Raw genomic sequence first — 25,299 nt, forward strand, 5'->3', positions numbered from 1 at the left:
GACCTGCGCTCTTCAGGGAGCCAGCTATAAAAGTGAATCAAAAGTGTCTGGAAAATGGCATCAAGGCAACAGATAATATTAGCTGCCAACGCTTTCTTTATGTCACTCTTTAATGAAACTCTGGAAGTCAGGTAGTTCCCCTTGTTTCTACAGAACTCTTCATTATAATGTACATAGTGGGCACTCTTATTGGTTGTATTCAACTGATGGCATAATGCAGACTATTCCAGAACAAATATTCAAAGTATATTCTTTGTGAATGATATAAAATTAATCTTTAAAATGTTCACTCTACTTCCCCAGATTTTATTGCTATTTATCAAATACCGGCTCCAAAACATTACCAAAAGTCCCACAGAAAGAACAGAGTTGAGTTTACTAGGCAAAGGAGAACATTAACTCAGGAATCTTAACAATGTGGACCCGTAGGAGTTGAGCTTTTGACTGAACTTTCTGAAATCTGGGTTTTGGTGAGTCAAAGTAGGCATTTTGGTATGATTGGTAAGGATCATAATATATTTTAGGATTGTAGACATAGCCAGGAGAGGAATTTGAGATGCACTGCCGTACTTGTTGTCTGTTGCTGTGTAATGAATGGTCCTAAACCTTAGTGTGTGAAAACACAACAAACATTTGCCATCACAGCTCCTGGGAGTTGGAATTCAGGGGTGGCCTCCCTGGGCAGAGGTCTCTCCCTAGGTTGAAAGGAGATGCTGTTGATGGAGTGGAAGTCACCTGAATCTGCAGAATTTCTCTTCAAGCTCAGTCCCTTGACTTCTGGACAGAAACCACAGTGTTCTCTACATGGTCCCCCAACAAATCCTGAATGGGCTGCTGACATGCAGCAGATCCAGCGATCGAGGGGCCGCAAGGATGCCAAGGCCTCAAGAGACTTAGTGTGACTTCATTGTTCTGTCCTCTGGAAGCAGGTCACTAAGCCCAGCCCACACTCAAGGGAGGGAAATTGGGTTCCATCTCTTGAAATCCATTATTTGGAGTTGTGTTCATGACAGAGGTGCAGCTTAGTGGCAGAGCAGTTGCCTGACATGCATGAAGCCCTGGGCTTGGTCCCCAGGGTCACAAGAAAAAAAAAAAGGAGTGGAGGTGTGCTCAGGTGTGTGCCAAGTCTCTCCCCTGATTGCAGTCACTTGAGTGAAGTATCCTTGCCATTTTTAAAGTGTCTAATGTGTCATCAGAGGAAAAGAAAATAGGTCATCCTGATGGATATTTCATCCAAATATGATAAAGGTTGATGACCGAGTTGATTTCTAAAAAGGTGATTCCTACATGTTAATCTGTATTGTGTTGCAAAAATTCAATATTGACAAAAAAAATTGTGTTTTGTTTATCTTTTTTCCCAAATTTTTATTGCTGTACCTAATAGTAGAATTTGTTGTCACATGTTCATATAAGCATACAATATATCAACATAACGTGCTCAGCACCATACCCAGTATTTTCCCTTTCCCTCTCTTGCTCCTCCCTCCAGTCCCTTTCCTCTACTCTACTGATTTCCCTCCGATTTTTATGAGACTCCCCCACATACACACACACCTTTCTTTTTCTTCTTCCTCTCTAGCGTCCACATATGAGAGGAAACACATGACCCTTGACCTTCTGAGTTTGGCTTATTTCGCTTAACAAAAGGATCTCTGGTTCCATCTCTTTTCCTGCAAATGACATCCTTCCATTCTTTTCATGGCTGAGTAAAACTCCACTGTGTCTACACACCACACGTTCTTCATCTGCTCTCCTGTCGATGGACCCCTGGGCCTCTGCACAGCTTGGCGATGGTGAATTGTGCTGCTCTAACCCGGGTGCTCACGCACCGTTCTCGGATGAGGACCTAACTCTTCAGGGTAAATGCCTACTAGAAGAGATGAAGCTGGTCACGCGGTGGCCCCATGCCTAGTCTCTTGAGGGACCTCCACGCTGCTTGCCATGTGGTCGTGCTAACTTGCAGTCCTTCCAACAGTGTCACAGTGTCCTCTTCTCTCCGTGTCCTCGCCAGCATTTACTGTCGTTCATATTCATGATGGCTGCCATTCTGACTAGGGTGAGATGAAGTCTCAGCGTAGTTTCTTTTAAACTTTGTTATTACTGAGCGTTATAGTTACACATAGTCGTCGGCTTCATTTTGACAAAACCATACGTGCTTGGAATCTGATTTCGCCGGGGTCCCACCTCACGCCGCTTTCCTCCCCTCCTCCCTCCCACTATTCTCCTTCCTCTGCTCTACTGATCTTCCATTTACTCCCTTATTTATTTATCTCTGATTGGAAATTTCTGCACATATGTAAAGGTGAACTTCCCTTTGGCACCTTCACATATGCATCTAACATGATTTTGTTAAGTCCGTTCCTTGTATCCTTCCTTTCCTTCCTCTCTCCCTCTCCTCCTCCTTCTACTCCACTCATCTTCCCTCTATCTCTCTGATATCCAGTCCCCCTCCCACTGCCCTCTTTCCCTTACTTTGCGCTAACTTTCCCAAGGAGAGAAAATAGTCAACCCTTGATTTTCTGAGTCTGGCTTATTTTACTGAGCATGCTGACTAATACCATCATTTCTTTCTTCTTTGTGGCTGAGTAAAACTCTGTTGCGTGTGTGTGTGTGTGTGTGTGTGTGTATATATATATATATATATATATATATATATATATATATCACATTTTCTTGGTCCATTCATCTATTGACAGGCATCTGGGCAATTTGGCTATTGTGAATTGTGCTGCCACAAACATTGATGTACCTGTATCTCTGTAGTATGCTGATTTTAGTTCTTTTGGATAAATCCCAAGGAGTGGGATACCTGGGACATACAGTGGTTCCATTCCAAGTTTTTGGAGGAATCTCCATGCTGCCTTCTAGAATGGTCGCACTAATTTGCAGTCTCACCAATAATTTATGAATGCACCTTTTCCCCCACATCCTCACCAACACTTATTATTTGTATTCTGGAGAATTGCCATTCTGAGTAGAGTGAGATGAAATCTCAGTGTAGTTTTGATTTGCATTTCCCTAGTTGTTAATGTTGTTGAACATTTTTTCATCTATCTGTTGGCCATTTGTATTTCTTCTTTTGAGAAATGTCTGTTTAATTCATTTATTTTTAATTGAGTTAATTTTTTAGTTAATTATTTTTAATTCTTTATATATTCTGAATATTAATCCTCTTTCAAAAAAGTAACTAGTAAAGATTTTCTCCCATTCTGTACGTTCTCTCTGATATAGAAAAAATTGTGAAAGATTTTGAAATGGACCAAAGGGAAAAAAAAAAATACCTGTGTGAGTAGTCCCTGCACATATTTAGGTAATTTCATTCTCTGGGAATCTGTACCCATCATTGTCCTAACCAGTTCTTCAACTCTAAGTTGTATAAAATGTTCAGTTATGCAAGCTATTCCTTTCTGTAGAAATACAAATGAGCTGTCACATGGAATGCAAGTGATCGTCAACCTGTGGGAAAGAGCCAGTCTGATTTTTCTTTATACATTTGTTCTACATTCCCATACTCCTCTGAATTGGTGACAACAGCCTATGAATAATTCATTTTGTCCCATCATTCACAGATGTAAAACATCTGTAAAAACTTAAGTTGAACAATAAATATACCATGTATTATAACTTTGAAATAATCATCATGTGTTTAGAGGCCTATTCGTTTGATAAAAGTAATAGATGAATGATTAGAGCACCTGAAAATATTCTTAAAGACTTTAAGAAGGTGGTAACTTTGCTGCGCAAGTTACTTATACTAAATGTCCAATTGAAGAAAATATTTATGTGTACAACTGACATAAGAAATGCGTTCATGAAAGTATTTTCTAGAGCTAGGTTGTCATTGTATTTGGAGAAAAGCATAGCATTTCAAGTTATCAATAGCAGAAAACTGCTGTCCTATAAACAGGGGATACTGTATAGTGACATGCAATGGGTACCACCTGGATGTTCCCAGTTACAGAAATGACAGGCACCTGCTCTCATTACTCTCTGTACATGGAAATTCATCTCTACCCGGCCTCTACCCTGCCTTGAGTCCTAGGAGGCTGGCCTCTAGGGACACAATCAGAACTGTAACCCGTGTCTGGTTTCCTATTGGACTTGTCCAGTGGAAGGCACAGCCAGAAAGGAGATGAGAGTCAGGGTGTCTGTTCTCCATGACCCCATGTCACAGGCTGCAGGTTATCTGAGGGGCTGAGGCCGAGTCCCTGCCGAGAGCCACAGCACCTGCCTCAGTGCTGGCTGCTTTTGCCAGCAGCTGATACAAGGTGCTAATGATCGCCACCTTCTAGAGGGAGGCAATACCTAGCTCTTCTCCATCTCTGGTGAGGTCCCACCATCCTGTCTACACCTTGGTAAATAACTTCTTTGCACCCTCTTCAAACACATTCTGTATCCTGCTTCTTTAAACCCCCTTTGAATGCCCTTCTTTGCTGCTGAGGCCCTGGCTAGTGCACTGCGCTTGAGAAATAGTCTCACAGAAAGGTAGGTACATGAGCAAACAGCATTTCATGCCTAACGTTGAAATAAGGATAAACCAAATGTGGAGGTGGATATTTCTAGTTAGCAACTCAAAATTCATTTTCCTTTTCTTCCTTGAGAGTAAGGTAGCTCTACAAATGCTTAAAGTGGCAGAGAATCCATAATCACACTCTGGGTTTCTTTTGTTTTTTGTTTTGTTTTATTTTTTGACAGTCTATTCATTGTTTGTGACTCGTTAATACACCTTTGAAATATTGGATTCCAAGCCACCAGCACCACAGGGAAAACAGACTTACAAGTGTCCTTTGAAACCAACAACACTGTTGAAAAAAACAAGCAGGGGCATTGTGGAATTACAGATCTGATATAAATAATGAAATTCTCATGGCAAAATGGTTAAATTAAATGGACTATGAGGCAGTGGAACCACTTGGCAAAGATCAACAGTGGAGAAAAGAAACTAGAGTCATCATGCCCCAAGCAAACACAGTGGGACCTATAACAATCTCAGTGGTGTTGTGGATAAATGCAATTGGATGGTTTCCAAATATTACACTTCTGTTAGGCAAAACAGTGGTATTGGCCTTTGTTCACGCAAATAATTGACATGTATGTTGTCAATGCATGGATTATGCACAAACTTGTGAATAAAGACGAGAAAGATCTTGTGCATTTGTTGGACTTCAAAAGAGACATGTGCTTATGCAGTCAAAGATACAATGAGAAATCTGCCAGGAGGAAGCAAGCATATATTTGCATACCTACTATTGGTCCAAGATGACACCACATTTGACATGAGGAGGCACATTGTTTTCAAATGACAAGAAAAGGATATCAGAACAAGCCAAGTTGTGGGAAACCAAAAACACATCTTGTCAAAATGTAAACCTCTGTTGAACTGTTTGCTCCTCTCCTCCAGAAATAATTGGACTGAACAGGAACTGAACAGGTCATGAAGGTGACTCTTTTTGTGGGGAGGGGGGTGCTAGGATTGAACCCAGAGCCCTGGGCATGTGAGACAAGCATTCTACCAACCGAACCATATCCCCAGACCCAAGTTCACTTCTTTGTAAATTATGTAATGTGTTATTATAGGAGAGCTTTTATATATAGGTATCTATGTGTATGTATATATATATATATATATATATATATATATATATATATATATATATAATACTGTGTTGTCCCAGGGTCCCATTTGTACGATTATCTGTATTTTTTTAATAACAAAGGATATATAAGCTGCAGATTTTGGTATGATTTCTGACATATTATAATGCATCTATGTCATTGAAATACAGAATTGAAAATTTGGGACTTCATGGGTTAATCATTCAATATTGAATTAAATAAAACACAGGTTCATTTGTATTTGTGTGAAAGTGATGATTGAATTGTATTTTCCTTTTAACCCGTAACTGCTAAAGTCACATGATCAGGTGTTAGAAAAAGCTAAGTTCCCATTTGGTTTATTTCTTTTTTAGATATGACCTTGAATAAGTTATTATGGCAAACTTCAGCTTTTCTGGAAAATGGAGGAGTGACATAAAATCTGGAGAGAGGCTAGCACCACACTTACTGCGTAACTCACTGGGCAGCATCACCTCCCCTGACCCCAGAGCAACACCCAGCCTCATTGTTGGCAAGGACTGAATTCCCCACTCTCCGAGTCACATGCCAAAGTCCTGGCATGCAGCAATGTACTTGGAGATAAGGTCTTTAAAGAGCAGAAAGGGTAAGATGAGGTCTGTGGGCAGTCCTGTCTCAGTGACTGATGAGATCGGGACACAAGCACACAGGATTCTGGCAGCCCTAGAAAACTAACAGTCTGAGACAGTACCACGTGGAACAAGACATAGAAAATAATACTGTTCAATGCCTGTGTGCAATTTTAGCAGAGAACTCTAACTTCATATCTTTGAGGAATACAATAAAGTAAAAACTGCCTGCTTGATTTTTTTTTTTATGACAATTATCCTATTTTCCCATTTGGGGATAAAACCCTTTTTTCTCACTTCTTTATAAGGTCAAAGACAGGGCCAAGAAATGTCACAAATTCATTGATCCAAGTAACATAAAAGCAGTGTCACTGAGTGTGTCCTTAGTAAGGAAAGTTGGCTGAGGCCTTCAGTGCACAGGTACATGTCAAGCAAAAGGGAGGAAAGAGCAGGGGACCTGGACAGCAGGTGGCTTCCCCTGTGCCTGAGCAAAGCACGCTACCCTGCACCTCGCTGCCGTTCTTTCCTTCCCTTTTTGGTGCTTGGGCTTAAACCCCAAGCATCACACAGACTGGGGAAGCTACAGCCGCTGAGCTACAGCCCCAGCCTCTGCACCACCACCTCTGCTGGCTTGCTAAAGGTGTTTTGCAATGCCACAGGAAAGGCTGCCCTCTCCTTTCTCCACAACTATTGAGTGCCTTCTATGTACCAGACACATTGTTAGGCAGTAGGGGTAGCAAAAAAATACACAGACTTGTCCAGTCCTAACTGAGCATGCAGTCCTAATGCAGAGTGGGCAAGGGTCAGACAGTGCATTTCCACAGTGTAGGTGATCTAGGGAAAAGTGACGGAGAGCAGAAAGCCAAGTTCAGGCAGCACACAAATGGAGGGTCTTGCCCAGAGACCCAAGAAAGGCTGCCTTGGAGGAACTGGGGTCTTGTTTCCATGTCATCTGAAAGAGGAGTGTCTGATTCCTGCAGCAAAGGACAAAGAGGAAATGGCAGGGGCAAAGGCTTTGCGGTGAGAGGAGTCAAAAGCACTTAAGGACCTGGAGGAAGGTCAGTGTGACCTGGGCCACTAGGCACAGTTGACTGTCAGGACATTTGCATTTGATGTCAGGATTAGATCTGCATTTAAAACAAGCAAACAAATATCAAAACATCACATCGTACTCCACCGGTGAATACAATCATGATGAGCAATTGAAAGTAATATTAAGTTCCTAAAGAATAATGACACTGAATTCGTGGAACGAAAGGAGAACTGGGGAGATAAGAGATTCGTGTCAATATCACTGGCAAGGGAAAAGGCCTTCCTTCCTGGAGGTAGAGAGAAGGGGTCTGGTAGGGGTAAGGTAAGGGAGGTGGTGCTCATCGCATCCTGATGCTTGGCGGGAAAGAGGGAAGGTCCTCCAGGTCAGTGCGAGGGGCGGCGGGGGAGGACGGAGCTGCGCACAGAGCAGGCGAGCAGGACCAGCCCGCCAGGGTCTGCGAGAGGGAAGGGCCTCTGCGTCTCCAGGTGCGAGAGGAGGAGGGAGACTCCGCGTAAGCCTCCCACTTAAGAAGTGGCAAAAGATGCGCTGTCCGAGGTCCACAAGGGAAATCCACCCCCGTCTCATCTTCCCAGGAGCAAGCCTAGGGAGAGAGGCAGAGACTGGGAGCAAATCGCCGTCTCCCGGATCCGGGCTCTGGGTGCAGGGTTAACTAGGCACCGCGCCCGGGTAGCCTCACTCGATCTACGTTCCCCTCCTCCCGCACAAAACGGAGGCATGACCCCGACGTGATTTGAACACGCAACCTTCTGATCTGGAGTCAGACGCGCTACCGTTGCGCCACGAGGTCACGGCCAAGGGGCTCTCCTATCTAAACTAAGGATCCTAAACGACCCGCTCCTCCCACCCCACCCAGCCGGGATTTCTTTTCTGATCACCCTCGTCTGCTCTTTTTCTCCTCCATTCGCAGCTTCCTAAGGTTTCGTCGGGGAACAGAAGCGACTTATGAGATTCAGCATCAACCTCTAAACCCAAGTGCTCCACAGCGGAAAGACTCAGTTGTTTCCACCGGACGAAACTCTCCCCTCTTGAGAAAAATCGTGGGTTTAGATACGCAGTGGGACTGGAATGACAGGCGGCCGGGAAAACTGCGCTGCCACCTTTCTGCTAGTCCCTGGGGCGCTCCCTCGTCCCCCTGCGGCGCGGCGGCCGCCTGGCTCTGCCCGCCGGTCCTGCCCGCCCGCGCGTCCCCAGGCTGCAGGGCGGAGGCTGCAGAGCGGAGGCTGCAGGGCGTGGAGGCTGCAGGGCGGAGGCTGCAGGCCGCCCCTCCCCAGGTGGATCCCGCCTTGGTCTCCCTCACGCGCCCCAGCCGGAGCGCTCGCAGCGACAGCCCCAACGCTAAACTCACGTTCTCTGAGCGCTTACTCTTCTCCGAAAACCCGATCAAGGTCCCAGTGAAGCCGGAATTAAAGATAGGCGGCTGGTGTGGACAGACGATGGGGTGGGATCTAGAAAATGGAAGCGGATTTGGATCCGGGAAGTTGGATACCGCCCCGGGGAGACTGGAATGTGTCTCCAGAGCGCTTTGATCACCAAGATTACCTGCTTGTACTACCCCGCCCCAAAAGGCTGCAGTCAGGGAGTTAGTTAATGGCCCCTTGGACTGCTTCCTGCCTGGACCACTCCATTTGGCCCTTCCTCCTGCCCATCCTCTTGCCACTGCTGGTCACCCCACTGGTATCTCCTGGGCCTAGTCATCAATACAGAAAGGAGAGAGATGAGGGGGAAAGCCAGAGAACAAAGAAAATACAATGTATCAAAAGGGCAGGAGCTCTCACTTCCTGGGATACCAGGACACCAGCCATGGCCCCTTTCCCCACCCCAGCCCCAAGTCTGTGTTACTACTTAAAAAAAAAAAAAAAAAAAACCTGCCTTTATATGCTAGAAAAGCCTCCGTGTGCTTTTCTGATGTTCAAACTTCAACATTGGAGGAAGCAGAACCGATAGCCTGCGGTATCACCAGCAGTGCAAAATTCAAAAGTGTAAATTTTGCACCACATTCCAGACCTGCTATATTAGGGTTCTCTAGAGGAACAGAATCAACAGGCAGTATGATTACAAGGGGATTTATTAGATTGGTTGACAGGACCAGAAACTGGATAGTCCACAATGGCCATCTGCAGGCTAGAGAGCTGGAAGAACCAGCAGCTGCTCAGTCCAAGATGTGGAAGCCCCAGAACAAGAAGGATCAACAGTGCTATCCTAGTCCCAGACCAAGGCTTCTGAAAACTCCCTGGAGAATCGCTGGCAGAGTTTGCTTTGGAAGAGTGAAGAAGCAGGAGTCAGATATTCTCAGACGATCAAAGCAGCGATCAAGAACCCGTTCAGGAAGAGACGAGCTTGCATCTGCATCTGCTCCCTTGTTCTTCCAGCTTTTATTCCATCCTATTGGGCGGTACTGCCTCGCTTAGGAAGGGTCTCCTGTTCACTATCCCACATTCCAATCATTCCTAGACAGTCCTCGACACACCCGGCGGCCTCTTAATCATCGGCATCTCTTAATCCAATCAAGTTGACAGTTCAAATGAACCATTACACCTACAGAACTGGAAGCTGGAGGCAGGGGCCCAGCAGCAGGAGGTTTGACTGACCCTCCAGCTGATGGGGGGTTTGATTATCACTTTTGCAGCCTACAGACCTGATATCTTGCTTTTGAGACCATGGGAACCTGAACAACCCACTGCTCGTACTCCCTGAGTAAGCACTCTAGACTCGCCTGCTCCTTCCCCAGCTCTTAGGTGGGCAACAGCTCCCAGGTGGGTCAAGATGATGACATTGATGCAGTGTGAGCCAACCACCTTTCCCCACGCCCGACCCACAAACATCCGCGATCCCCTACCTGGGAGCCCAGTGTGAGACCTGTCTCCATGTGCTGAGGCACCTCCTGAATAAACTCTCCTGCAGAATCCTCCTTTCAGTGATCAGCAAGCTGTGCCCTGGACAATACCAGCTGTGCTACAGTGACACATGGACTCTCTCTCTGTCTTTCAAAGGCGTAGGCAGAGGGGTGTTTGGGGAATTAAATACATATTCAAGGGAGGATGGGGGCATTCTTAAAGAGTGGGATGCCTTTGAGGTAAAACCAGGAATAGGCAAGAGTCACTCAAACACCACCACCACACCTGCAACTCGACCCAGCGATGACTTGTTGGTTCAAGTCTAGAGCGGAAGAAACATCTTTTGGAACCTGCCCCTGGCTGTTGAGAAAATCATGGACGTTACCCCACCCACCCCAGCGTTAAGTCTTTAAGCTAGAGTAACTCCATTTTGGGAATCAGCACCGGCCAGCCTAAGAAACCCACTCAGGCCTGACCTTCCCGTTAGGCCCACCCCAAAGAGTCCCTAACCACCGAAACCACAGCATATGGCCAGGAAAGGATCACAGGACCAGATGGGTTTTGTTTTTGTTTTTGTTTTGTTTTGTTTAACTACTTCCTTGGACATGATTATATAGTTAAGAAGCTTCTTTCAGCAGGCTGCTGCCCCTTGCAGAAGGGCAGCCTGGCAGACTCTGTCAATAAACCTTTGCTCGACTTGGAGCTGTATCTCTTGTGGATAACACCCAAAAATTAAAAAAAAAAAAAAAAAATTTAAAAACTTCCATCTCCCTTTGTTTGGAAAGTAACCTGGTCCCTTGGGCAGTGCCATCTCCCTTTGGTGGAGTCCCAGTGAAAGACTTGCCTGTGTGTATTTGTGATGGCAAAACCAGACCTGGTTGTGAAATGAAATTATGGTAAGAAACCAGTGCCTGGGGAAGGGGTTAGTTCCGCTCCCCTCTCAGCCTTTCTCCAGGAAACCTAATTAACTACAGGTCCATATGTTTTGGATTGTAAATAACTGCCCTAAGAGTCTGACCACTCCTTCTTGAAATTTAGCAGATGCCTGTAAAAAGAACCATTTCTTCTTATCTGTTCTGTGTGCATACTTTGTTAGAGATCCTGCACAAGGCCTTCGGCAGCAGAGATTGAGAATTTTTTTAAAAAGATGGAAAAGTCCCAATGACAAGATGGGTCTAAGATGACATCAAATAACTTATACATATTGTGAGAAACTGTGCATCAGGGCTCAGAATTTGGAGTTTTTGCTTTCCTCTGGGCCCGCCAGAGCAAAATACAGTTCGGAGTTCTGCTCTCCAAGTGCCACTTGCTGCTTCTCAACCAGTCTATTCCCTGCAACATATTCACAGTGTGACTCAGTCTCAATTTTATTGTTTCCAAGCCAAAAGATCCTAACTTGGGTAACACTACAGGGTTCTTTCCTTTTACCTTTGCAATTGGCAAGTAATCTTAGGGTTTGTTTTAAAATAGTAGTTGTTTTTTGCCTGCTTTTTTTTTTTTTTTTAATTTCTCTAGGGGTTGCTGATGGTGAGCCTTCAAATTCCATCATTACTCCATATGTTAAGAAGGTACTTTTGTTAACTTGCTGACCTCCCTCCTGACTTGACTGGCTCCCCCAAGTCCTTCGGGAGATTCCCAGGACAGCTTCACATCACCTCTGTTACAACAACCTTACCACCCGGGTTGCAGTGCTGACTTGCAAGAGCCCTAGGGGAAGAACTGGAGAGACGCGAGGGAGCCTGTCTATAAATGTCCTCATACCTGAGTGTGCAAGGGAGTCATCCGGAGCACCGGCTGAAACCTAGACTCCTGGGCCACACCACAAAGATCCTACCTGAAGTTGAGGGTGGCTGAATGGGAAGAGAGGCCTCTGCTCCCTCTGCTGCTGGGTAGAGGACAGAGGTGAGCAGATGGGGTGGGTGGTGAACGAGACAGACAGCAAAGGCAAGGGATGTGGAGGAAAAAACAGGATGAAGCTTTCTGCCTGCCACGTCTGAGGCCCTGGGTTCAACCCCAGCACCAAAAACAGAAAAAAGGAAAAAAGAAAGCATCAAGGTGAAAAGGTCAGATATCTAATTGCTGCCTTTGAGAAAAGAAAATTGTAAGAACATAAAACCACCACTCCAGATGTTAGGAAGGATCCAAGTGCTCAGCCTTCTGAACTGCACCCAGTTGCATGACCCATCGGACCACATGCTCCACACCTGGCACCTGCTAATCCACCGACGGAAAATAATCTTCTCTATACCTGAGCTCCGAATGTAAGTGAAATTATTACTGTAAACTAAGGAACGTCCAACCCCTAAAAGAATCTTAAAGCGTAGTTGGAAAAAGAAGTTTTAACTTAATGGTCAAAATTAGTATGAAGTTTGAACTAGAAGCTACCACAGACAGGAATATGGAGCATCGATTAATAATTAATAATGGAGTGCTTTATGTGTTGGAGGGAGTCAGACAGAAAAGCCACCAGAGAAAAGTAGCTTCGGATAAGAACCCAAGAAGCAGAGGCAGAGAAGAATCGGACTGATGTCAGACCCAATGAGCTCCTGCTGCCTTGCTTGGTTTCCACGTAAAAATCAAGGATTTAACATAAGAATTCACCTTCGTGCAATGGGAAAATCCCACTTCACCAAGTCTGAAACATAATCAGATGGGATGAAAAGTTTGGGACAGGAAGGAGCCCCAGCAGAGCTTTGTGACCCGCAAGGCTGGTGGAGTGAGCTGCTTCGTCGGCTGAAAAGCTGGGCCCTGAAGTGGAGTGGCGAGTGTGAGGGGCCTGTGGGCTCACGGCGCAGGCCCCTCCCCTGGGCCGGGCCCAGGGCATAAACGGCAGGAGTTCACTTTCTCCATGTTCTGGACTGTAGGTCGTGTCCCACAGGCATACTTGGCAGCAGGCACTGAGTCAGCGGTGTGAGCAAAGGCCCACCCCTCAGGCTGGATTGGAGCGCCATCCAGTGGACTTGCGATGCTTGCCTGTAGCCTTGGGAGCATCCGCCACAAGCGGAGTCAATGACCTTTTCACTGGTTGAGGCAGAAGGAGCCTCCCCTCACGTAAGAAGCAGCGTAGTCTATGTAACCGAAAGCTTTGTGCACAGTAAAGGGATTCTACTTCACCACCACCTCGAAACAGTCCCTGGGGTCTGTGTGTGGGTGACACCGTCGCCCTCACCCCTCCAAGGAAGAAACCCCTTTCAGTACTGGAGACCAAAGTTGAGCCTCGGGGCTCCATCTGTGCCTTGTGATGAGGCAACAGAACTTGGGATGCTTGGAATTCGAACACTGCAGGAATAGCACGGGAGGTGGGGGGGGAGACCAGATCCAAAAGGCAATCAGCCTGTCTGCATGCAGGGCGGAAAGTCAAGGCAGCCAGAGGACAGTCACCCACCAGACACCGCAGGCCCAAATGAAGAGTCAGTGTTTCCAGCAAAAGCAGTCTTCAAGTCCCTGAAGTTTTCCAGGTGTCCGTTTTCATCATGACCCACATGTCGGAGGATCTTCAGCAAAACGAGTGTGAAATCAATCAGTATTGCCCCACCGTGTGACCTCCATGGTTGCTGCCTTGTAAGTTGCTTAAGAACAGTTGAAGCTAGAAGGTAGAGGGTTTATCGAGGTCTTTCCTGAAGAACAATTCCTTTTGCGTGAAGATTCTGCTTTTGTGGTTTGCTCTGGGTCTGACACCTGGTCTGTTAAAAGGAGCACCAAGGTAGAGAAGCAGTGTGCATGCCACAGAGGGCAGGCGTTGACCGCACCAGGGATTTATCTCATCATCCCAACCGCAGTAACACCGTGGTGGCCCCTGGCCCTCTCTGGGACACCCTTTATCTTCAGTGCCAGTGGGACATCCTGACAAGTGCATCTAGTTGCAAAGTGTGTTCTGTGTACAGACAATGTCCAGACAAAAATGTCCAGCCTCAGCCAGATCACTCAGATCCAAGGGATCTAGTCAATCATTTGGATTACTAACTTAAAGGGAGCAATCGATACATGAAGAAAGGCTGTGGGAAACTACGAGACAAATCCAGAATGTGGTTCCCTCTAAAACAATCGACACAACACCCAAAAAAGGCTGGGAAACTGTTCTCAAGGAAAAGGGGCAGAGAAAGCATTACAGTGGGTGAACTTGATCCTGGTTAGACAAATTGGCTTCAAAAGATAAACGAGGTAAATTTAAATAAGGACTGGGTATCAGTTAATTTTGATGAAAAGCTAATATTTTTAGTTGTGAAAATGATATTATGGTTATATAAGATGCATGTTTAGGTAGCATATGTCTACATAATTAGGGGCAATATAGCATAATGTCTGTAAATGAATCTCATGTGTTTCAGCAGAAAACAGTAGATAAAACTAATATGGCAAAGTCAGTAGCTGAATATGGGAGGGGTCATACAGATAAGTCCCTATATTTTCAACTTTTTATATGTTTGAATTTTTTTTTTTTTTTTTTTTTTTTTTTGTACTAGGAATTGAACCCAGTGGTGCTTAACTACTGAGCCACATCCCCAATCCTTTTTATGTTTTATTTTAAGACTAAGTTTCTTAGGGCCTCTAAATTGCTGAGGCTGGCTTTGAACTCCTGATCCTCCTGTCTCAGCTTCCGGAGCCACTGGGATTACAGGCATACAGCACCGCGCCTGGTTTGAAATTTTTTATGGTAAAATTTCAAACTTTTAAAAAAGACTTGACCACCTCAGCAAAGGCCCTGAAAGATGAGCCCAAGCCTCCGAGCAGGTAGGGCAGAGGCTGGGGTGAAGGGAGGGCAGACCTTCTTCTCAGGAGTTCCAGGCTCCCTTGACAGTGACCAGAAGAGAAGCTGAAAAGGTAAGACATGCTGAATTGAAGTCCTCCCACGTCATTTTTCAAATCTCTCCTCTAGACCCCAGGTTACCTTAAAGAAATTAAAGGACGAAAGGGACACACTCAGATGTGCATTCTCCATTAGCACAGACAAAATCTGCCTTCAACGACATCTCCAGGGCTGCCACTCCAAAAAGCCATGTGTCAATCAGGCAGAACTTGGTTCAGCTCCTCTCCTATTCCATGCTATCCCTCCCCTGGTCTGGCTCACTAATACACATCTTCCACAGCTGAGCTTAAATACAATACATTCATTCCACGTTATGTATTGAGTGCCCACGGAGGATCCAGAAGTAAGGAATAGAGAACTGGAAACTTTCTTAAGGAAGCTTCTCTCATGAGTGACTTTCCAGGCAAACACCCATGGGATCTAGCACCCCTCCTGTGGACTGTGAAGGCACACTGCTTCTCACCCAAACGACTGTAATTGCTCACTTCACTACTCCAGAAGGTTCCAAGAGTACTGGCTGTAATTTTCTTGCTCCACTGAATGAGTAGCACCTGGCAAAGCATTTGGTGTGATGTGCTCAAAGTAAAATTAGTGAAGAAATGAAGAGGGACTGAGAACTGAAGGCCAAAAGACTTCCAGGTTGTTTCAGTAACTCATAAGAAACTGTGAGGGCCTGATCTACGAAAATGGGTCTGAGGCTTGGGAGGAAGAGTTACATTTGAGAAAAAATGAAAAGATCAAATTGAAGGTCTGGTGGATAGAGAAGGACCTGGGTGCAGAGGTGCACCCTTGCAGCCCCACAGGTCTGGAGGCTGAAGCAGGAGGACTACAAGTACAAAGCCAGCCTCAGCAATTTAGCGAAATCAAAAAACAGAAAGGGCTGGGTATGTAGCTCAATAGTTAAGTCCCTGGGGTTTAATTTATGGTGAAAGAGAAGAACAAGAAGAGTTCTAGGTGTTTGGTTTTGGCATCTGGGTGCTGTATTGGAAATTTGGAAGGGGGTTCCGGTTTGAGGAGAAGGATGGAGCATTTCTTTTGGAATGCATTGCTTTTGAGATGTCTGTGGACATGCAAAGGGAAAAAAAGAAAAAAACAGCCTAGGACATTAGGATATTCTGGAACCTAGAAGAGAGATCTGGACAGGAGGCGACTTTAAATCCGTTCACAGTCGCAGTGGCTTACCAAGTGTACTTACTCACCCCTCTTCCTCCATTGAAACCACTGATGACACCAACTCTTACATGCTCACTCAGTCCACACACCTATCTAATTATGGTAAAGGTAGCATTGTTTAAAAACGTGGAATTCCTGGCATTCTGTTCTTGCTTTGGGTGGTCTTCAATATATTTTTAAACTATTATCCACAGAATATCTGATACTACTGTTCTTCCCCTTGTGAGATAAGGTCCCGTACAGTGAAGAGAATTTGACCCTCATCAATATCTTTTACTCCCCAGTTCCATTCAGTAATAGTCTTTTTACTGATTAAAATATTTAGAGATGTATGAAGAGATAGGAGCTAGGACTCCCTGTAGAACATTTCTGTGAATCCAGCTTCTTGAATTTTAAGATGATAACTGCAATAGTAACTAATTTTGTTGAGCCTTTATTATATTGCAGGCACTGAACTGTGTCTGAAGACATAGGGAACTTTGAAAAGCATCTTTAGCAGATCATTACTGAGGAAAAATTTCCTACAAGGCAAAACTTATGAGGATTTTTAAAGTTATTGAAACATATAGCTGATTTGCAAAAGACCCAAAAAGCATTCTCCACTTACCACGCATATGCCTGGAATAGAAAATGGTTGATGCTTCCTCATTTTCATCCATAGGACATGAAATCAGTTATTATTAAATCTTAGATGCGGAGCGTATGATATGTTCTAACATGTAGGATACCAAAAACTATGCCATTCGCCTGTAGTCGTGGCCGAGTGGTTAAGGCGATGGACTAGAAATCCATTGGGGTCTCCCCGCGCAGGTTCGAATCCTGCCGACTACGAAATGGCGAGATTTTGGTATTAGGTTTTCCCAATCATCTTTTTCTTTTTGCTTTTATGAGCCCCATCCAAAGAGGGTCTTCACATTCCAAAATAAGTTTTCTCTAAGATCTTTTATAAGTTGGATCCAAGTGAAGTTCCCGGTGCCCAGGAGGAAGTCGTGCCTGCGCAATATCAAGGGAACCAATGAAACCACATCGTGTTTCAGTTCTGAAGTTCCTCTGGGTTCAAAATTCCGAAAACTGGGGAGAAAGGAATCAAAAAAGGGTTTCACGTGTTAATCTTCGTGGGACGCCGCCATCCCGCCCCCTTTCCCTGCAGGTAGACACCCGTCTGGCCAGAGGAGGGCGGGCTAGTGGCGCAACGGGTAGCGCGCCTCAGTGCGAGTCGGAAGGCTCCAGGTTCGACTCCGGCTGGATCGGCGCCCCGCGGCGGGGTGTGTTTTAAGCGTCCCCTCTGGTCGGGGATTCCGCTTTACGCAAAATGGGTACAAGGTTGGTAGGTGTGCATGAATTTTCTTAAATCACGTGGCACCTTCTCTGCTCAGGTGACCTCTGCGCTGGGAGACGCTGCTTCCCTCTGAACAAACCGCGCTCCAGGGCAACACACACACACACACAGTTTTGCGATCATTATTTAGTTTCTTTTTTAGACTATGTCTTGCACCCAGACTCAGAAAAGTGCGCAGAGAGGAGCGAATCTAAATAAGTTGCCCTAAGGGCTCCATCTGTACTAGTTTTCATTTATGCACCGGGAAAATCTAGTTTAGATGCAAAAACAACCTAAGGCTTAGCAGAGGATGGTTTCGATCCATCGACCTCTGGGTTATGGGCCCAGCACGCTTCCGCTGCGCCACTCTGCTGCACGGTAAGAGAAGCGTCATAGATAATGTTTGTCGTCTTTCCTCTAACTTACCAGTTTTTTTGGTTTTGTTTTTGTTTTCTCTTTTTTCCCCCCGACTGAAATTAGGTTTCCATAGCAATAATCTATTTTTTCTAATATGATGCACATGACCCTAAACTAACTAGTAATAAAGGGTTTAATAAGAAAATAGACAACTGATCACGATGATCCACATTTGTAATTCCAGCGACTCTGAAGACCGAGGCAGGAAGATCTCAAGTTCAAAGCCACCTCCAGCAATTTAGCGGGGCCCTAAGCAACTTAGACCTTGTCTCAAAGTAAAAATTAAAAGGGCTGGGGATGTGGCCAGGTGGTTAAGTGTCCCCGGGTTCAATCCCTGGTACCATCCTCCCCCCCCCCAAAAAAAATAGGAAAAAACCGTTATTTTGGCTAAACTTCGCCCATGCACAGATGCCTGGTTAGAATCACACCTCCCACGTGGACCGTGGGAATGTGTGCAGTACATCTACAGCTAAAGGTCTGCGGACCTCCCAAACGCCTCCTTCCTTGTAGATGAAGTAAACGTGCCCCTTTCTTCCGTGATATAAGGTGTTAATTCAAAATCTGTTGGAGGACCTCGAGGTGGGGGGGAAACTAGCTAATTCATGCACATTTTTTATGAGCTTCGGGGGTTCGCGGAACCTGTCCTGGAAGCTGTAATTGCTCATTCTCTGGCAGGTAACTGTTTAGGTCTTCTGCCTCGTAGAAATGAACCCTTTTCGTGATTTGCAAGGGCAGAGACATTGCAGAGACGAATTCCTCCGGCTTGTAAAAGTCACCCCAGGTGGGGAGCAGGTGGGTCTAGGTCACCCACTCTACGCTTTTCAAAGTTGAAGGTTGCGCCCTGGGTGGAGAGACCGGGCTTGGGTGCAGAAGTGAGCCGGGAGGCTAAGTAAGCATAGGGCGAACTTGTGCAGCGAAATTCCGTTCCTGTAAGCGCAATGAAAGAGCGAAACTCTCCGTGGGCCCCTAAATAAGCTCCAAATAGAATAAAGCATCCCTGTGTACACTTGCCGGCGTGTTTTTTTAAAAAGCATTTTGAGCAGACTAAAAAACTAACAGACTCCAAGCCCGGGGAGAGCGGAGACGGTGTCCTTCTCCCACACATTTCAGGAGTGCGCCCACCGCACACCCGCACACCCAGACCAACTGGCTGTGCAAAACGCTTGACCCCGACGTGATTTGAACACGCAACCTTCTGATCTGGAGTCAGACGCGCTACCGTTGCGCCACGAGGTCTCCCGAGGGGCGACCCTTTAATTACCTATCAACCTGATCCACGTCATTAGTTTTTGATACCCGAAATGACTTGCTGGTTGGTGGTCTTAACACATCCTTTGTCCCCTTTTCCCCTCTTCCGCTCAGGAGGGACGCTGAGGAAGGGTTCGAATCGTTTGCAAGACTGACCCGCGCTGCGATTTCAGCCTCAGCGGAACGCGCGGGCGGGCACCGGAGGCTGCGCCCCCGCGCCGTCCGCCTGCAGATCTCTGAGCCTGGAGCGCCCGACAGAGCGGGTGGCACTGTCTGCGGGGCGCGAGGGCATTCGGGCGCGTGCTTCCGCCGGAGAAAGGCTTACAAGGGGACACTGCGCAGGTGGCCGAGTTCTTTTTATTTACTTTCCCCTGGACCTGGAGTCCGCAGGCAGACCGTCAAATAGTGGAACGGCGTCCTCCATTCCTACAAAAAGATGCTCTGATCTGAGAAGTGACCCACTGCTGCGAAAGGCATCTTGCGCTTAAAATTAAGGTCCCCCTTTCTGAATCCTAAAAAGGATTAGTCCAGAGCCCGGGTTCCCGCTGTGAATTGTAAAAGACCAGAGGTAGGTTGCAGAATGGGTGCCTGTTCTGCAGGCGGCACAGCACCTTTGGCAGGTCAGATGGGAGAATTCACCTGTTAACAAGCGCGCTCTATGGGATCATGGAAAGGAATTCAGAACCCTGGGAAGGGTACACGGGGAGTCCGAGACATTGGCGGCGAAATGAACGCGGCTTTCAGAAAATAAAAGACCAGGAGTTTGGGAGGATCTGCAAATCCCAGCAGAAAGAAAAGAGCTCGCGGATCCCGGGCAGCCGGAGAATAATCTTCCACTGCGAGTAAAAACGAGGTAACAGTACAGACATCATAGAGTTGTTGTGAGTTTGCATTTGTAATGTGCTTTAAAGGAGCTTATATATGCTTAGAACAGTGCCTGCCACTGTTCTAATGAGCTTTCGGTAGATAATGCCATAATTATCACTATAGAGTCTGGTGAATTCTTAAATGCCTTTTCCTACATCGTCAGCATGTGGCTGTGACAAAACTTAACATTTATCAGTTGTACTTTCACCCCTAGATTTCCACTTTGGTGCTATTAAACAAGAATAAATAAATTAGTTGATTTTAAATGTTAGAATTATTTTTTCTTTAATAAGCAAAACAAAAAATAGTTTTTAAATGGTGAGGTAGCTAAAATCAAGACAGGACATTGACAACACAGGGCTGCAAAAGGCCTGGAGACTAACACCAATGCAAATTACAAAGTCAGTAAAATACAGCTTAACCGATAAAGCACTTTAATTCACAGAAGTTTTCTGATACAGGTGTTTTATCTAGTATTTATTAATGCACAGCACAGCTGATTTCATTTTGTTTTTTTTTAAATGATCCTCCCACCCAAAAAAAAATAAAAAATAAAACAAAATCAGCTGTGCTTTGCATTAATAAATACTAGATAAAACACCTGATTTTTAAACACCTGATTTTAGGAGAATGGACAAAATTTTAAAAATCAGACTGTTGTTCTTCTCAGCAACATGTTCCTGGAGCGCCTTACAGTTGACACTGAGGATTTCACTTCTCACCTTGTTTTTCAGCTACCTAGCCTTTCCTTTCCCAGAGCTGAAGACCCATGATCTTGATGCTCTGGCAAGAATTTTCGGTATCCCCCAAACCCTGGGTCTTAACACCAAGTCACCTTACTACTAATTCTGACTTTAGGCCCTAGTTCCTGTGGCTGGCTTTGTCTTTGTGTCCATATTCCTGTTTCTACCTAGTACAGATTCCAGAAATCTGGGTCAAGTTCTGAAGATCCAAGGAAATAGACTTCAAGAGTAAGCTGCCTGGTCCACTCTGGCCATTGTCACAAACTACCTTCTGTCCCCCTATCCACCAGAACACCTGCTGGAAGACTGCAGGGCTTCCCACTTTTATGAGTCTCCAAATGTCTGTTCCTGTCAGGCATCACTCCACTGAGAGCCCCTGCCCACCTTCACAAGACCACTGGGTCGATGTGGGGTCACCTCTGACTGCACACCTGAGTGCAGACACACATCCACCTGCTACCTGCTTGCTACCTTCTCCTTGAATAATCTCCCTCCACCTTGCCTCTCCTGACTCCTGTAGTGCCCCTGTCCTCTGCAAGTCTGCTCCACCCTGGTGGGTGGGCCAAGCTCCAGCTGGCCTCTTCATTATCAATATATTTTGTGTTTGGGATAAAAACATAGATGAAATGAATTTTCTGTGCTTAAAACCTAACTAGATGATTCATATCTTCTTAGATGGCTATTTTTTTTAAGAAGACACGTAATTAAAAAAGAAGAAGACAAGTAATGACACAATTGTGGAGAAATCAGAACACTTGTGCATTGCTGGTGGGAACGTCAGTATTTGGTAGTCATCACATGATAGTATGTACACAGTATGGTAGGTTCTCAAAATGTTAAGCACAATCAATTCAACAATTCCACTTCTAGGTATGTATGTGCAAAAGAACTGAAAGCAGGGATAGATTATTTGTTTGACAATGTTTATAGCAGCCTTGATCACAATAGGCCAAAGTGGATATAACCTAAATATCTGTCAAGTGGTTAGCATAAACAAAATGTGGTTTATACATAAAATAGAATATTATTTGACCTTAAAATGGAAGGAAATCCTGACATGCTGTAACAGACTATCCTTGAAAACATTATGCTAAGTGAAACAAACCAGACGCAAAAGGAGAGATATTGTACAGTCCCACCAGTCGGGGGGTGCTAAGTGTCAAATGCAGGAATACGAAGTGGAATAAGTCAATGGGAGCCAGGGGAGGGAAGAATGGAGTTAGTGATGAACGAGTAGAGTTTGGTCTGGGTTGTGATGAAGACTGGAGATGCGTGCTGGTGACAGCTGTACAACAATGTGGGTGTGCCTAGCACTGCTGAATTTGCCCCCCAAATGGCTAACATGGTAAATCTTATGCAACTTTCACCATGATAAAAAATAACTTAAAAGCTAATTTTAAAAAATTTAAAAGAGAAAGATAGAAATAAGGAGGAACTGAGATCAGAAAAGGGGTACAAAGAAGTACAAGATGATTCTTTCGCATTTCGCATTCCTTCTTTTGGTGCAGAAGTATGAGAATTTGAGAGTCAATAGGCTGCACGCAAGGTCAGGACTAACTTTGTAATGCAAGGTCATGGGCCTTCAGTTCACTGGTGTGGAAAGCACCAAACTCTAAATTAGCTCAGGAGTCCCTCATGGGAGGTACAGAGCAATGGCAAGCTGCACCCACTTGTCACTCAAGGAGAAAAGGGAAATTTCGCCTATGTTTTCTCTTGCTTTACTATATAAATTTGTGTGCATTCTTCACAGACTTTCTAGTCACTTTGTGTTACCTTATTCACATATAAATTTAATAAAGCTCAGTCAGAAATTACGTCCTGACTTCTACATTGGTATGGAGGGATTGTTTGTTTTAGGCTTAGTCTAGGAAAATGTCCCATGAAGACTGCTTTCTTTCCTTGTCAAACTCTGAATATGCAGTGGAGGACACCATGGCCCTACATGCCTGAGTCACTCAATGAGTTCTTGGTACCTCCTGGGAAGACAAAGAGAAAACCTGCATGAGATGTTTTTGCCTGAATAGGGGAAACAATATTTATCAGAGCGAAAAACTGAGACTTAATGGATTTTTGTGTTACAGCAACTGGTATCATTAATACACTACTAAACAAAAAAGCTCATTTTTCTCTTGTGTTGTAGTGCCTCAATTTAATTAAACTTCAGAACTATGTCATTCTCATAAAGCACCAGGTGACAAGGTAACTAGAATCATTAGCACACACAATGTTACAGATATGATGGAAAATACACGAATTTTCCAAAATTCCAAAAATTACTACCTTATTTAATAATGCATGATTATCTACTAAACTTATTAAGGATCTCTTCTGTACTTTACTTCCTCATGCTAAAAATCCAAGTTGAGTAAAATATACAAATGGATAGTATTCTGAAAATTCTACTCTGCAAATCTCATGTTCTTGTGAACTTCATTCTAGATGTGACCTAATTTTAGCCTGACTTTCTGACTTCTTCCAGTGTCAGCCAAGTGAAGACTTTTCTTACCTGCCAGTTGATTTTCACATTGATTTTTCACTGGGCAGCTTATTCTCCTGGTCATTCCAGACAGTGGTGTGCTGATAAAAGCTTAAAAACCACCTCTCCAGGAAATATACTACCCTGGTGTAGTGCTTATCCATTTTCATAGTGGAAATCCTCCCATTATGGATGAGTTGAGCTACAGATCTGAAGTCACTATCACTGAACGCTGAGTTGGAGAGAAAGGTGCAGAAGACAAGTAATGACAAAATTGTGGAGAAATTGGAACACTTGTGCATTGCTGGTGGGAACGTCAGCATTTGGTACAGCCATCACATGATAGTGTGTACACGGTGCCAGGAGCCAGTGAATCTGCTACCGCACACCACCAAGGTCAGCGGGCAGAGCAGCTCAGCCATGGGGTATCCCAGTAACGAATTGGTCATCTTCAGCAGAGGAGGAAGGCAGAGTCCTATAAGGCTCAGTGTCCACCTAGCACAGCACCAACCTTTAAACTCCACTTGTGTTTGCCTCTAAAAGGGACTGTGCTTGAGGCCAGTTGTGGAATTTGAGTTCAGCTTTGCAATATCCAGTTTCCTCTTGGTACTCAGGTTAGTTTCTCTTGGGGCTCAGTTTCAGACATCTGTCCGAGGCCTGTGGACTTTTTAGCCCTATTCCTAATCAGACAAGCTCTGCAAAGCAAGGCCTTTATTTATTTCACATTTGCATCCTTGAAGGAATAGCTAGTGCCTGAAAGGCAGGGTATAGACACCCAAACCCTTGGTTGGAGAGAGGGACACAGAGAGAGACAGAATCATTATTTACCTTTGGCTTAAGAACCTGTTTGCTCTACTTGTTTTACATTGCATCTGAAGGCTTTTGTTTCCACTTGTGGAATAAAAGGAGTGAGATAAAAAACTATCTGACTAACTCATGGACCTTGGGCTGTAGGAAGCACATTGGAAACATCTTTTCCAGTAAAAACTTATCTTATCCCTGAGGCTACCCTCCATCAAAATCATCCCTGAGTTCATCCTGATTTGAACACTTTCATGCTTAGATGATCATGCTGCTCAGATCCACAAAGTGAGGAACCTCAGACCTACCTAAAATAATTCTTCTGATCAGTGGCCAAGGGTAGGGGGCAGAGCAATTCAGCCATGGGGTATTGTTTAATTTTTTTAATCCCCCCTCTGGACTTGGTGTATGACATGTAAAGAGTTGCCGTGTGTAAAGGGTCTCTCAGGCTGCATAAGTGTCCAAATTCTGAAAGGCTGATGCTCCCTGGTGGCACTTTTCTGTTACCAAACCCCACTCGACAGGCATGGGGTTTGTGGACACCTGTAATTCCAGCCAGCAGGCTCTAAAGGATTCAGAGGCAGTGCCTGGGTCCAGCTGGTGCCTCAAAGGGCCCCATTCAAGACTGCTGGCTTTGCTGGCCACCTGGACCAAGGAAGTCAAGAGAACACCCAGAAGGGACACCTGCCAGGTCTGTTACAGAGAGGCCTCCTACTTGCTGAATCTACCTTTTATCAGCCAGTGCCTCCAGAGTTAAAACTCTTGCTTGACTGTATCTGGAACATATTCTTTGTCTTCTAGTCCAGTAGATCTTAGCATTTAACTTACTACAGTCCATTGTTAGCTTCTCTGATCTGAAAGCCTCGGGATGTTGTGTTGCAACAGAGTAGGTTGTAACATTTTTATCTGTAGAGTCTTGAATGAACGTCTGTCCTGCTCTCCATTAGTATGCAATATGGCTTTGGTTGAATAACATATGGGGCCTGGTTGCCAGAGGACAAGCAGGAGGAGGCATGTCCCTGAATTCTCACCTGTGAGGGGGCATCACCCCCCAGGCAAGGTGATATTCTCTGCCACAAGCAGCCCAAATGTCAAAGCCTACAATACACTCTACAGTGTGAACCTGTCACCCACACCCAGAGATCCCAGGGAAATAAGGATCATGGGTCACTCTGTTCATCCACAATCCTCTTAATGTCACCAATTTTGTATTTCCCCTAAGGGGACCCGAAGAAATTGCCTTGTGGCCTCCAGTATCTAAGAGCTTCAGGAAACTCTGAATTCTCTCTTTCCCCTTTCATCTTGATGGGCGTACAGGGTCACTGGACTCCTGTGGAGACCTAAGACACTTGTTCCAT

At 45.1% G+C, this 25,299-nt stretch overlaps 4 non-coding genes across 4 annotated transcripts; 1 reads left to right on the forward strand and 3 right to left on the reverse strand.

The window, feature by feature from the left end:
• Positions 1–7,972: 7,972 nt before the first annotated feature.
• On the reverse strand, positions 7,973–8,044 carry Trnaw-cca (transfer RNA tryptophan (anticodon CCA)). Its single transcript has one exon. It is a non-coding gene; the product is annotated as a tRNA-Trp (tRNA).
• Positions 8,045–16,820: 8,776 nt separating this feature from the next.
• On the forward strand, positions 16,821–16,902 carry Trnas-aga (transfer RNA serine (anticodon AGA)). Its single transcript has one exon. It is a non-coding gene; the product is annotated as a tRNA-Ser (tRNA).
• A 788-nt stretch (positions 16,903–17,690) lies between these two features.
• Trnam-cau (transfer RNA methionine (anticodon CAU)) lies at positions 17,691–17,762 on the reverse strand. The gene has a single exon. It is a non-coding gene; the product is annotated as a tRNA-Met (tRNA).
• Positions 17,763–18,970: 1,208 nt separating this feature from the next.
• Trnaw-cca (transfer RNA tryptophan (anticodon CCA)) lies at positions 18,971–19,042 on the reverse strand. The gene has a single exon. It is a non-coding gene; the product is annotated as a tRNA-Trp (tRNA).
• Between the last annotated feature and the right edge of the window lie 6,257 nt (positions 19,043–25,299).

Source organism: Sciurus carolinensis, chromosome 7 (genome assembly GCF_902686445.1).
Source record: "Sciurus carolinensis chromosome 7, mSciCar1.2, whole genome shotgun sequence".
NCBI classification, from domain to species: Eukaryota; Metazoa; Chordata; class Mammalia; order Rodentia; family Sciuridae; genus Sciurus; species Sciurus carolinensis.